Source organism: Cebus imitator, unplaced genomic scaffold, assembly GCF_001604975.1.
Source record: "Cebus imitator isolate Cc_AM_T3 unplaced genomic scaffold, Cebus_imitator-1.0 Scaffold640, whole genome shotgun sequence".
Lineage (NCBI taxonomy): Eukaryota > Metazoa > Chordata > Mammalia > Primates > Cebidae > Cebus > Cebus imitator.
Genome location: NW_016107955.1, coordinates 61,023 through 75,561, shown reverse-complemented (window position 1 = coordinate 75,561; position 14,539 = coordinate 61,023). Strand labels below are relative to the sequence as shown.

General features: G+C 37.6%; 1 protein-coding gene across 1 annotated transcript in view; it reads right to left on the bottom strand.

Moving 5' to 3' along the window:
* LOC108295434 (E3 ubiquitin-protein ligase HUWE1-like) overlaps positions 1–14,539 on the bottom strand; it is a 64,786-nt gene that overhangs the window by 44,628 nt on the left and 5,619 nt on the right. The window contains exon 3 of the mRNA XM_037734590.1: positions 13,051–13,188. The gene's annotated coding sequence lies outside the window, so the exon portion shown is untranslated. The remainder of the gene's footprint in view (positions 1–13,050; positions 13,189–14,539) is intronic.

Genomic DNA, 14,539 nt, shown 5'->3' with positions numbered 1-14,539 from the left:
AGCACCCCATACAGTCTGGCACATAGTCATTTCAAATGTTCTTAAATAAACCAAACAACTGTGAACCATCTACTACTTTAAAACATATCTATTACACAAAAGATGCTTGTTGAAAATAACAGAGAAGTATGCAAAGGTACTCTAGTTCTCAGCCACCAACTGGCTTTATGACCTTAAGACATTCTGGGCCTCAAACATAAAGTAAAATGGAAATACAATAAATATGATTCCTTAATGCACTATCTATAATACTTTGCCTTTAGTCCAAGACAAATGTTAAACATGCACAATCTGAATTATTTTCAAAAGCTAAACAGCTAAAAGCAACCAAGCTAGTTTTCTACTTGCCACAAATTCCTAAGTGTTTAAAAAAACTACACTTCTGCAAATAATTCACTTTTAAACTGAGAATATTTTTAAAGATCAAATAGTCTCTGCCAGGAAGGAAAACAGGAGCTACTGGCCAACCATTTAGATGAAAATAAAAGTACACACCTACTTCACACCATTACTTAAGCATAAAAAGGCAAACTATAGAAAGTATCAGAAGATAATGCAGGGAAATAGTCTTGTAATCTTGGCAGAGAAAAAAGCCTTCTAAGACAGACACGCAACAAACAAAGAAAAAAAATGAGATTTGACTACATAAAAATTCCAAATCATAAACAGAAAATATTTGCTGTAGGACAGAGAAAGGGTTACTATTTCTAACATACCAAAAACTCCCCAAACTGAGTAGGACAAATAATCCAACTGAAAACCAATTAAAAGACCATGAACTTGCAATCTGCAGAGAATATAAACATTTGCCCATTCTAACTAGCAGGTTAAAAAAGAAAAAAGCTAAAGCAAGGTGGCACGTCTCACTCATCGGACTGGCTAAAATTAAAAAGGTTAGAGGCAGAGAAGAGGACACTCACAGACACTGCTCACTGCTGGTGGGAATGTCAATTCAATAGAGCCTTTTGTTTTTTTTTTAAGACGGAGTTTCACTCTTGTTGCCTAGGCTGGAGTGCAATGGGACGATCCGGGCTCACTGCAACCTCGGCCTCCTGGATTAAAGTGATTCTCCTGCCTCAGCCTCCCAAGTGACTGGGATTACAGGCATGTGCCACCACGCCCGGCTAATTTTGTATTTTTTTAATAGAGACAGGGTTTCTCCATGTTGTTCAGGCTGGTCTTGAACTCCCGACCTCAGGTGATCTGCCTGCCTCAGCCTCCCAAAGTGCTGGGATTACAGGTGTGAGACACCGTGCCCGGCCAATAGAGCCTTTTTGAGGATCATTTTGGTAGCATCTGTCAAACATTTACATTGGTACCATCCCCACCCCTTAACCCAGCAGCAATTCTATCTGTAAGACTCAACAATAAGAAATGATAAATATATTAGAGTAGATTCAAACTTTGGAGTGCAACGCAGCCATTAAAAAGAATGGAGTCGGTATGTTCTAACATAAAAATATGCACAGTACATAGATGAGTAACATAGTCTATAAATGCTAAAAGGTGTAAACTATTATTTATTTATTTTCAGTCTTTTTCAGTCTTTTTAAAAATTGCAAACGTTACATTTATACTTTAAAACAGCTGAAAAGGAAGGGAAAGTAAGATGAACTTAGAAAACACCCCTTTAGGCCAGGTGCAGTGGCTCATGCCTGTAATCCCAATACTTTAGGAGGCAGAGGCAAGGCGGGTGGATCACTTGGGTCGGCAGCTCCAGACCAACCTGGCCAACATGGTGAAACCCTATCTGTACTAAAAATACAAAAATTAGCCAGGCGTGGGTGGCATGCACCTGTAATCCCAGCTACTCAGGAGACTGAGGCAGGAGAATCCCAGTGAGCCAAGATCATGCCATTGCACTCCAGCTGGGTGACAAGAGCAAAACTCCATCTCAAAAACAAAACGAAACAAAACCCTTTAATTTGAAAAAGTTTTACAAGCAAGAAATTTCAATCCCATCTACTGATTTATAGCATCCACACATGCATGAAAACACACGGCCAAATCAAACTGCTCCATGAAAGAGCTCCAAGTTGCTCCATGACATTATCTCACGTCAGAAAGTATTAACTATGGTCAAAAGGGCAAAGAAACTGAGCTTTTTGCCTTCCTCACGTTAACTTTCTACTCTAAAATTCTATTTGGGGAGTAACTTTCTTACAGCAAGAGGGCCACTTATTTTGTATTTCCATGGATGACACCGGATAGCACATTTAGAAAACAGAGCTTAAGTTCAGTTTTAAGGAAAGATATAGTGAAAACAATACTGGAGTAGGTAACCTGGGTTTGATCCTCAATTTCACCACTATCCAGCCATATTACCATGGATATGTCATTATTCCTACAACTGAGCCTGCCTATAAAATAAGGAGTTTGATATAGATAATATGAAATACAGGGTATCATGTAACTTTTCTGCTGGACATGAAGACTACCCTTTTAAAGCTGCTGGTAATTTGTTTGCTAGAGGAAGAGAGTTGAACTTACCCATAAAAGCAGTCTGTCTTTACTTTTTAAAAGCAAAAATCTAAATTTCTCTATGTAAAAAATTGTTTTCTAGTGAAGTCTGCATCTCTCCAGACTAAACTTCCTTTTAAGGCAGGTCTCACCAAGATATTTAAACAAATTTAAGAAGCAGGGACCTGGACTCCAGATTGGGTCAACAAAATGCAAAGACATCCAGGGTAGAGGAATCAAACTAGCTCCTGAAAAAATATGACAGCAGATACAAATATATGAAACATATATGTGTGTGTGGAGTGAGCCATCTATAATAATGATACTGGCTATATCCAGATTTATACTCTTCTGATTTATCAAGGCTTATCCTGATGTGCTGTAATATTATAAATCATGATGGATCATACACTTAACATATCACAGTGAAAAATGCAAGGTTAGTCTTTCTAAAGGCCAATTTAGTAATGAGTACCAAAAGCCTTCCATTTTTGCATTCCAGCTGTAGAAATTTCTTAAGGATATAAATACGGATGTCATGCAATGGACTTTGGGGACTCAGGGGGAAAGGGTGGGAAAGTGGTGAGGGATAAAAAGACTACAAATTGGGTTCAGTGTGTATCTCTCAGCCTCCCGTGTAGTTGGGACTACATACAGGAGCCACCACACCCGGCTAATTTTTGTATTTTTAGTAGAGGCGGGGTTTCACCATGTTGGCCAGGATAGTCTTGAACTCCTGACCTCAAATGATCCACCCCCACCTTAGTCTCCCAAAGTGTTGGGTGCACCAAAATCTCACAAATCACCACTAAAGAACTTACTCATGTAAGTAACCAAATTATCACCTGTTCCCCAAAATCTTATGAAAATAAAAAATTGCCGGGCACGGTAGCTCACGCCTGTAATCCCAGCACTTTGGGAGGCCAAGGCGGGTGGATCATGAAGTCAAAAGATCGAGACCACCCTGGCCAACATGGCGAAACCCCATCTCTACTAAAAATACAAAAATTAGCCAGGCGTTTGGCACGCACCTGTAGTCCTAGCTTTTTGGGAGGCTGAGGCAGAAGATCGCTTGAGCCTGGGAGGCGGAGGTTGCAGTGAGCCAAGACTGTGCCACTGTGCCTGGCAACAGAGCAAGACTCCGTCTCAAAACAAAAAACAAAAAAAAAAAAGAAAAAATTAAAAATATTAAATATGGATGTCATAAATATTTATCTATCAGGATATACCTACGCTTCTTTCTTTCACTTGACACTTATTTACCCAATGCTGAATTACCTGTATGCTAGGAAGCATTACTTAAAATCATGAGAAACTGGGACTTAAAGGTGTGAACACAGCCAACTGGTTAAATGCATTCTGCATACAATAGAATACAGTGTAGCCATTAAAAATGCCACAGAAGTATAAATAATGACAGAGACATGGAACAATGGTCAATACGTGGGAAGAGCAAATTTAAAAATACCATTTCTACCCTAGTTTGGAGAAAACAGCTTGAACAAAGACAGTTTGGGGACAACTGATGAAATCTGAATATGAACTGGATACTAGGTAATGTCAAGAAAAATAACAAACTCCCTAGGTATGATAATGGTATTGCGGTTTTGTAAAAGATGTCCTTATTCTTTTCCGGTTTTTTTGAGACAGAGTCTTGCTCTGTCGCTCAGGCTAGAGTGTAGTGGCATTATCTCAGCTCACTGCAACCTCCACCTGCTGGGTTCAAGGGATTCTCCTGCCTCAGCCTCCCGTGTAGTTGGGACTACATACAGGAGCCACCACGCCCCGCTAATTTTTGTATTTTTAGTAGAGGCGGGGTTTCACCATGTTGGCCAGGATAGTCTTGAACTCCTGATCTCAAATGATCCACCCCCACCTTGGTCTCCCAAAGCGTTGGGATTACAGATGTCAGCCACCGCAATGGGTCGAGATGTCCTTATTCTTAAGACATGTAGCTGAAGGATTTAAGAATAAATAGTCATCCTTACTTCTAATGTTCAGAAAAATTAAACACACATCTATACATATAAATCTAATATGGCAAATATTTAATTGTTGGATCTAGCTGATGGTATACAGATGCTCACTGTGCTATTTTTTTCAGCATTTTTGTTTGAAATTTTTAATACAAAATGAAACCTGGGAGGTAGTTAATTACATTTCAGAAAGCGTATTTCTGGGGAAAAAAAAAAAAAAAATGAAATGTGGCTACACAAAGATACTACATACCAAAATGTTAAGAGTATTTTATCTGTGAGTTTGGGATTAGGGGAGATTTGTGTGTTTATCTGTACTTTTTAACAATAAAGGCATATTTAATTCTATACTCATAAAGACGATTATTTAAAAACAAATTCAGGGAAATGTTTTCAAGCAAGAGTTAAAAGAAAAAGAGCAAACAAAAAGTTCCATTTCCAGAGCATTCTTATTAAATGATTTTACAAACTCTAAAATCCTATACAAATTTAATATTATTTATTAACAGGTTTTTGTGTGGCTACCACATAGGTTTTGAACTTTTACTTACATTCATAATTCGTACCATTCTCGCAGTATAAAAATTCAAGCAATTCATTGTATTGATTGTAGGGGGGAAGGGAATGCTGGGTATTAAAAAATTATTTCCTGTTTACCTATACAGGCTAAGTATCTCCTACCCAGTGCTTGAAATCCAGCAAGATTTCAGATTCTGGAATAATTGCCTGTACATCATGAGACATCTTGAGGATGGGATTCAAGTTTAAAAACGAAATTCATTCATGTTCCATATAAACCTTATATTATACACATAGCCTGAAGGTAATTTTATACAATTTCTTGTGTAAATTTAGGTGGCACAAGGGCACATTTGTTATATGTATATATTGTGTAGCAGTGAAGTCTGGACATTTAGTGTAGCCATCAACCAAATAAAGTTCATTGTACCCTATATAATATTTTTAATAACTCTGCTCATGAAACAAAGTGTTATGTACTCAGGCGTAGAATTTTCCACTAGTGGCATCATGTTGGCACTCATTTTGGGGCATTTTGAATTTTGGATTAGGGACACTCAACTTGTGTTACTCCCCACCCCACAAAAAAAAGATAAAAATAAATGTTAAAAATGATCAATTCTGGAGCGGGGGTAAGGATAGGGATTTTCGTTGTATTAGTCTCTGTACTTCTCAGTCTATTTTAAATATTTCAGAAGTAAAAATGCACACATTACAGAAAAAGGTAAAGTTCCCCATGATCCCTCCTCCCAAATAAACTTATCAGTTTCTGTTATTTTTTTTAAACATAAATACCATCATATAGTATGTACTATCTTGCAACTTGCCAAAACTACCTCCAAAATAGCTGTAACAATTTACACCGCTTGTAGGCAGTATTATAAGGCCAGACTCTTCCTTAAACATTTTGCCATGACTTGATATTATCAAAGTATTTTTTTTTTTTTTACCAATCTAATGACTAAAAAAGACCTTATTTAAATTTGCATTTTGGATTATTAGTTTGAGTATCTTTACTTGATAGTGAACACTTTTAGTCTCCTATTCTGGGAAATGCCTATCCTTAAAATTTTCTACTGGGCTGTCTTTTCCTATTCTTTAAATATTACACTTATTATTAAGATGTGAATCAACCAAAATGTTAACAGTGACTTAACATTGTGGTAGAATTACGAATATCCCCTCCCCAAATATGCACACATTTTCTAGTTTTTCCTGAACTAATTCAGTGTTTAAAAACTAGAAAATGATGGTAAAATGGATGAAGAAAATCCTTTTAGACAAAAGCATTACTTTCAGGATACTCTACTACAGGAATACATAACATCCTTAAAGAGGTCATAATATCTAGCTCAAAGAAATAAATGCGTCTAAAGAATATGTCTTGTGAATAAGTGAAATAATAGTTGAGACGACTCATTCATTTGGGATACATTTAACTAACATCATTTGTATAGCATTTCTGAATTCATGAAGCACTTTTCATTTATCTTGCTTAACCCTAACAAAACTCTGTGACATTTTCTGATGCCTTCCTGTAAACTGCTATAGCACATTTTGTTCCTTCCTCCTATTACCATACTGATCCCTTTGTGTGTGATTTGCAAGTCTCCTTCCCGTAGACCACGCTGTCCTACATTCTCCAGTCACTTATCTTTGTATTCCCAGGATGTAGCTGCAATGAATACATCCTCAATAAATATTTGTTAAATGAATATCACCATCCTGATTTAAAGGATGAGGAAACTGGCTCAGTGACAAAGTAATTTGCCCCAAGTAACATACCTACTAAATATTCTACATAAATTATAATGACCTTATCTTTGTACTCTATAATTTAAGCATTTAAAAACACATCATCTCGGCTGGGCACGGTGGTTCACGCCTGTAATCCTAGCACTTTGGGAGGCTGAGGCGGGTGGATCACCTGATGTCAGGAGTTCGAGGCCAGCCTGGCCAACATGGCAAAATCCTGTCTCTACTAAAAATACAAAAATTAGCCAGGTGTGGTGGCACATGCCTGTAATCTTGGCTACTCGAGAGGCTGAAGAATAGCTCGAACCCAGGAGGTGGAGGTTGCAGTGAGGAGAGATCATGTCACTACACTTCAGCCTGTGTGACGGAAGTGAGACTACATCTCAAAAAAACCATCACCTCACTTTAAGGTTCACAGCAACCTTTTGAAATAGGCTTTCTGATTACTATTTTATAGATAAGAATGGAAATTTAGTGATATACCCTAGGCCCACTCAAATCCTAGTTTATGTGAAGTACAGCTGTTTCTTTACATACTTGATCACTTCCTGGGTATGGGAGCCTCTATTTTTATGTACCAAATAAGTTAAGGGTTGGGTAGAGGTGAGGAAAGAAGACAGAAGGAAGGCAGTTTAAAGGAACAGGAAAGAGGCTGGAACTCAGGTGTACATGCCCATCTAAAGACCATAAACTGGTATTGTAATGTCAACTGCACGTGCCACTGTGAAATCCAATATTGGCCCAAAGGCTTTTCTTGATGTTACCCTGTATTCAGAGAAGACAACTATAGGCTTTCTCACATATTAGCAGTCTCAAAGGCTGGGGAGGCACACAGAATTAGAAAATCTATAAGAAACAATGGACAGGCTATATCATGCATTAACAGAGCAAGGAGAAGAAATGATGACACAAAGGAAGAGACTAAGGAACTTTAAACATAATCTCACAGTCCTTAATTCGACTGTGAGTTTCTCAAGGGCAGAGACCAAGTCTCATTTTACATTCCTTACTCCTTATACTTAGCAACACTCAGTAAATGCTATGTAAAAGAGACAAGATATATTAAACTAAAAACTGAACAACGACTTCCACTGAGCAGCACTTAAGACATGCCACATACTATACATTAGATATTATGTATAATGCTTAAAAAAATAAGATTTACCTGTTTGCTGACCTGCCATGTATGGTACTGCTCAAGTGTGTTACAGTGGTGATACTGATGACTATTAGGAAGACTCATTATAGGTTACTAAGGTTACAACAGAACCTTGAACAGAAGAACCTTGAATAGTAGCGGCCTGTATAGATGGAGGGAGATCAAGGTAACCAATGTAATACACATCATGGAACTGGCTAAGACCCTTCAGAGGGTATAAATGTGACTCCTAGGGAGTTCCAAAGTGAAAAACTACTCTGTGGAACATTCAGTTATCACTGGCCAAAGTCTCAGACCCAAAATAACTCAAGAACAACCTCATCCCTCCTCACCACTGATGATCCCACACAGACCTAAAGGGTCCAGATACATTTTGCTAAATGGCCGTTATTTTCACCACCCTGACTGCCCACCTCTGAGCTGCTGAAGGAGTTAAGTGAAATAGTACATTAAATAAATTACCATCTAGTGATCACCTACCATGCACTAACACCTTACATTTCCTCTTTACTTCCAACAACCATATAAATAAGGTATTTCCCCAGATGATAACTGATAAGATTAACTTGCCCAAACCAACAGACCTACTAAGTGGCCAGGCCCCAAATCCGGAACTGCCTGGGCTCCATGATCTTTCTATGATTATCAAGGCTTCTCAAAACTTTCCACCTACACTCTAATAAAAAGGTAGAGAAGAATGAAGAGGCAGGTTAGGGAGGTTAAGTGGAAAGAGAAAGGTGGAACTTGATAGAAAGTTCCAAGCTACCCTGGGCAAAGACAGAATTTCTTTTGACTTCACCTTTTATCTTAATCCCATTTGCTGATTCCAGGTCTGGGGGAGAAATGCACAAGAATGAGCCTGGAAACATCTTGACATACCAGATAGCAAGGAAGCTATCAAAGACTACTAGAGAGCATGTCAATAATAATCAGGAGCCAACTTTAAGAGAGTACCACTAGCCACAAGTAGGACAATCTGAACTTCGCTAAGAGTCAGAATTGCAATGTACTGAAACCCATCAAACGTTTACATCTATGAATACATAGTTATATATATACTTATATGTGTAACCTTTTGAAGATGACAAGAAACCAATTCATCATCTTGAAAGCCATGTTTAAAAAAACTGAGTATTTACCTGCTCTTCCCATATATACTGCTGAGTAACCAAATAAAAGATGAGGGGAAACATAAAATTATTCCAGTTAATAGATGAAAACCAAATGATAACATTAGAACATCACCATTTTGTAGCCCCCAACAAATTAATGGATCCAAAAAATTCAAGTCATCATAACATAATGAATGTTGTGAATGAACACAGCCTGCCAATGTATTTGCCAAAGGGAATGAACCTGAAATTTATCAAGCCTCTAGATCCAGCTGGCAGTTTGCAGGAAATAGACAAGTATCACCTGGGAACTTGTCAGAAATGCAAAACCTGGGGCCTCTCCTATATCTACAGAATCAGAAACTCTGGGAATGGGGACCAGCAACCTGTTTTAGAAAGCCCTCTAGGTGATTCTGATGTTCCCTAAAGTTTCAGAATCATTGTTCTAAGCACTTTATATGCATTAACTCAGCTAAACTTCTCCAGAACTCTATGAGGCAGGAAGTATAATCATCATTTTACAGATGAAGAACTATGTGGCACAAAGCAGTTAAATAATTTGCACAACATGACACACCTGGTAAGAAATGGGAGTCAGAATTTGAACTTTGCGAATCTAGCTCCAGAGTCCATGTTCTTAATCGCTGTGCTGAAAGGCTTTTTCACCTATAAGAACTCAGTTGTCAGAATGCTGTAATAAAGAATAGTGGGGGGGGGGGGGACGCGGGAAGCAAAGACCAGGAGAAATACGCCTCACTATAAAATAGACAAGCATATAAGAAAATAATTATAGCAAATAATGTACCCATCAAAGTAGTCTTACAAAATCATTCGAAAACATAAACAGCCACCAAATGCAATCTACCCAAGCACTTCTGGAGCAATTATCTCTGGTATCTAACCATAAAGACCCAAAACCTGGGCTGTGCTAAAGGTGGTACATAAATCCATGACAGTATCTTCAGACTCACTGATCTTTTAAATCTAAATGGCTATAGTGAAAGGTAATTCCAGAATAATTTATCTCCCTTTTAGTCACCATTTACTTAATGACTACTGAAAGGAAAAAATGCTTTCTTTCAATATGTAAGATTATGCAATCAGAATCTCAGAGTTGAAGAAGAATTTTGACATTCATCTTATTCGATCAGCAATCCAGAATGAATCAGATCTACAATCCCAAACTCCACGTAATGGTACATTCATAATAAATTAAAACAAATTCCAACTTTCTGTAAAAACACATTATGGGATCATTCTATGCCACAACTGTAATTTTTAAAGCCAAATGATTAAAAGCTTTTAAAGAGAACTTAAAAGTTGAAAATGCTCAGGATAACAGCCCAAACAAAATCTACAGTTGTTTTACTCATAGAGAGCCACTTCTTCACTACCTGAAAGGATTTTTATAACCGGAAGACCAAGCTGGTCAACAAGCACATCAAGTTTTAACAACTTAACACCTATGACACATCCAACGACTTTAAAGTTGAATTATTCCTGACATTAACATATATAAACAACATCTAGTAACCAGTCATTAAGGAAACAAAGAATACATAATACAGCAAAACACCAAAAGCCCAAGTAATTATGATCAACCTTATAGTGAGATCATTGTAAAGCAACCTAATATGGTTACAACTACAAAACAATTAACAGATAAATTAATCTTAATGTGAAGGGAAAATATTTTCAAAGCAACTAAGTTTGGCATTTCACTAATACTTTGAACTCATGGTTGAAAACACACAATAGAAGAAAAAAAACCACACCAACAGCATTTCCATTGTAAATTTAAAGCTAAGAATTGTGTGGAAAACTCAAATATTAGAATGCCTACGGTGTGCAAAAAAAAGAAAAAAAACTCTACCTACAATTTACAGTTATTCTAGTTTCACAAACTCAGGATTAGATTTAAATGATTTCGTCCAAACTTCCTAAAGAAAACTCAGGGCTAAGTGTCTAATCACTATATCCAATATGCCCCAAATTATTTTTGCTGAATTCATGAATTAACTGCAACTCCCAAGAAATCACTTAATATTTAATCAATTTTCAACCAGTGATTTATTTCTCCATTCATGAACAAAGAATTGAAAGGTCTGAATTCATGATCCACAGCACTTGGTTGATTCACAATCATATTTCATCTAAATACTTCAAATAACTTTCATTTATGATTACTTCTACCCCTCTCTGCCCCTTGAAATTACTCTCATTTTAAAGGCAGGCACAAGTAAGGCCTTGTTCTGCCCCCGGTTGTGCCTAAGTCAAAGGCTGGCAAGAGCCTAATGTATCCAATATCCATTCTCAGGTTTTGGCCACGGAAGGGACACAGAGGTAGATCCCAGAATGGGCAATGCTGCACGAGGTAAGAAATGAACAGTTTAAAGGACTTGTGCTGAGGAAACATCAATTTCAAATGAAATGAAAAAAATCACAGTAGGAAAACTAAGGTTGTGAAAAACTAATAGCTGAAAATCAGGATATAAGTAGAAGCTCTCAAAAACTGTTTTAGTATTGCCATTTCAAGAACTATATGACAGCCAGGAACTCATGATTAGGTCTTAATAGCTTAGAAGGTATGGGTCAGAGCAGCTGAGATACTAACATCAAAAGAATGAAAAGCAACATTATAAGGTAGTATAAAAATAATAAAATCACCTAAGGAAATTGAAACCATGCATGAAAAATCCCAAAGGCACAATCAGGTCATTATCTAGGAAACATTAGCTTCTTCCACCAGGAGGCCTACTTTTCATGTGGAGCAGTAAGCAGGGCCAAGACATGGAACTGAAGTCAGGTATCAAATCAGACTCTGCCACAGAAAAAGGAATCATCCATGACTAGTTATTTACGATAGTGCCTAGGACAGCACTATCAACTCCAACTGGGATACTGGAGATTACAGCCATTGTTCCATTACAATAGGCCCTCCAGGGTCTTTAATTTAGCAAGAATGGGTTAGACACCACTACTGGGCTGTAATCCCCAAACAGGGGAGGGAGAGGGTGGGGAGGAAACTATATATAGGACAATTTCTTCAACAAATCTATTGGAAGAAAAAAAAACAAAAGAGACGGAACCTGCAGATTAAAATAGATTTAAGGGCTATAATCAATGCTTTGCAATAAATGTGCTTTCTCAGGATCCTGATTCAAACAAACAGTTTAAAAAAAAAAAAAAGCTGCAAAACAGAGAAATCTGAATATTTTACATTTGATATTTTTAAAAAATCTATTAAATTTTTTCAGTTTGATCTTATATTTAAAGAGCCCTTGCCTTTTAGAAATACAAACAAGTATTTTACAAATAAATAAGACAGTAGGGATTTATTTCAAAATAACCTATTGGGAGGCAGTGGTTAGAAGTATAGATGAAATAGAATGTGCAAGTTGAAACTATTAAAGCTGGTGATGGGTAAGTGGGGGAATTATTACACTATCCAATTTTTGCATGTTAGAAATTTTTCATAACTCTTTTTTTTTTTGAGACGGAGTTTCACTCATGTTACCCAGGCTGGAGTGCAATGGCACGATCTCGGCTCACCGCAACCTCTGCCTCCTGGGTTCAGGCAATTCTCCTGCCTCAGCCTCCTGAGTAGCTGGGATTACAGGTACGCACCACCATGCCCAGCTAATTTTTTGTATTTTTAGTAGAGACGGGGTTTCACCATGTTGACCAGGATGGTCTCGATCTCTTGACCTCGTGATCCACCCGCCTCGGCCTCCCAAAGTGCTGGGATTACAGGCTTGAGCCACTGCGCCCGGCCCTTCATAACTCTTTAAAAAGAATTGGTTAGACATACTGTCTTGCAATTTTATTTTTTGAATGAAGCCTGGGGTGATTTGAAAAATCATGTACAGATATCACTCATTTTAACAAATCTCTTTAATTCAGTAATGACCTCCACCTTAACAAAAGAAGCAACCAGTACCACACCAGATCCCAAGAATGGAAGAAACCAAAGTAGCTCAATCATAGAATGGAAATATAGCCACTCCTACTATCTCCATTCCAGGAAGTAAAATACAAATACTACCCACAGAGATTTACAAAAACTAACCTAAAATCACAGCCAATCATACTCATCCTGGTGGGAAATTCTCCACACTGCTCCAACGGCTTCGAGAACCTTCCTGACCAAGTTGGTCTGCTGGTTTCTCTGGATCACTAACCCACTCAGGTCAGGCTTCTGGAGGATCTACAAAAAAAAAAACGGGAGGAGAAAGGAGTGAGACTCATACAACACATTTATAGGGTGTGTGAGGAGGGTTAACCATTCTATTAACGTTCAAACATAACCAGTTATTATTTCTAAAGCAATAGTCCTTACATACCTATTTGCATTTTTTAGGACCTGTTTAGAGAAGTAACTCAAGAATTCAGAACCAACTGTAATACTTCTAACACTTAGACAACATTCCTGAAAACAACTCAGTTCTTAACCCAAATGAAATTATAGAAGACACTTTCTTCTATAGACAATTTTATATCCTCAATATAAACACTAAGAATATAGGTTTTATTATTTGTGGAAAAAAAAACTGTACATATAAAAATTATTCACCAGCTTCATACATGCTTTTTGGCCATACTGGAAGACAAACAACAAACATCCTGGCAACTCAGGTTGAACTTTGCCATTGAACCCTAGACAAAGTTTTTATTTGGTATTGCCACTCCTTCCTCTCTTCTCAGACATCGACCTAGAATAAATTAAACTTTTAGGTCACACCTAGATTATCATTCCCAGATTTATTCTAATGCTCAATGATAAGGGTCAAATTGAAATTGATGTTTAGTAAATTTGTGATCACTGCTTAACCCACTGTAAAATGTACCAATGCAAAATCTCAAAACTGAAAGTGATCTCCTGCCCTCCAAATGAAAATTGGAAAAAATTTTATTACCTACAAAACACTTCGAATTAAATAAAGCAGATCCTGAATTTCAAAACTAGAGTCTACATAGAGTTAATTGTGGGATGGTTACCTTCTGTAAATTTTAAATCCCAGTAAAATTATCGCCACCATGTTTCTACTTCAACTCCCATCACCCTGCCAAGTAAAATAATGGGGACAGTTGTGCTTATATTAAAGGGCTGTTGCTAGAATTAGTAAAAACAAAACAAAACAGAACAGTAAATGTTACACTTTAATATTTGTCTAATCAATATATTAACAGTAAGGAAGCCTGTAATCCCAGAACTTTGGGAGGTTGAGGCAGACAGATCACGAGGTAAGGAGATCAAGATTATCCTGGCCAACGTGGTGAAACCCTGTCTCTACTAAAAATACAAAATTTAGCTAGGGACAAGCACAGTGGCTCACCCCTGTAATCCCAGCACTTTGGGAAGCTGAAGTGGGCGGATCACCTGAGGTCAGGAGGTTGAGACCAGCCTGACCAACAAGAAGAAATCCCATCTATACTAAAAATACAAAATTAGCCAGGTGTGGTGGTGCATGCCTGTAGTCCCAGCTACTCAGGAGGCTGAGGCAGGAGAATCACTTGAACCCTAAAGGAAGAGGTTGCAGTGAGCTGAGATCGCGCCA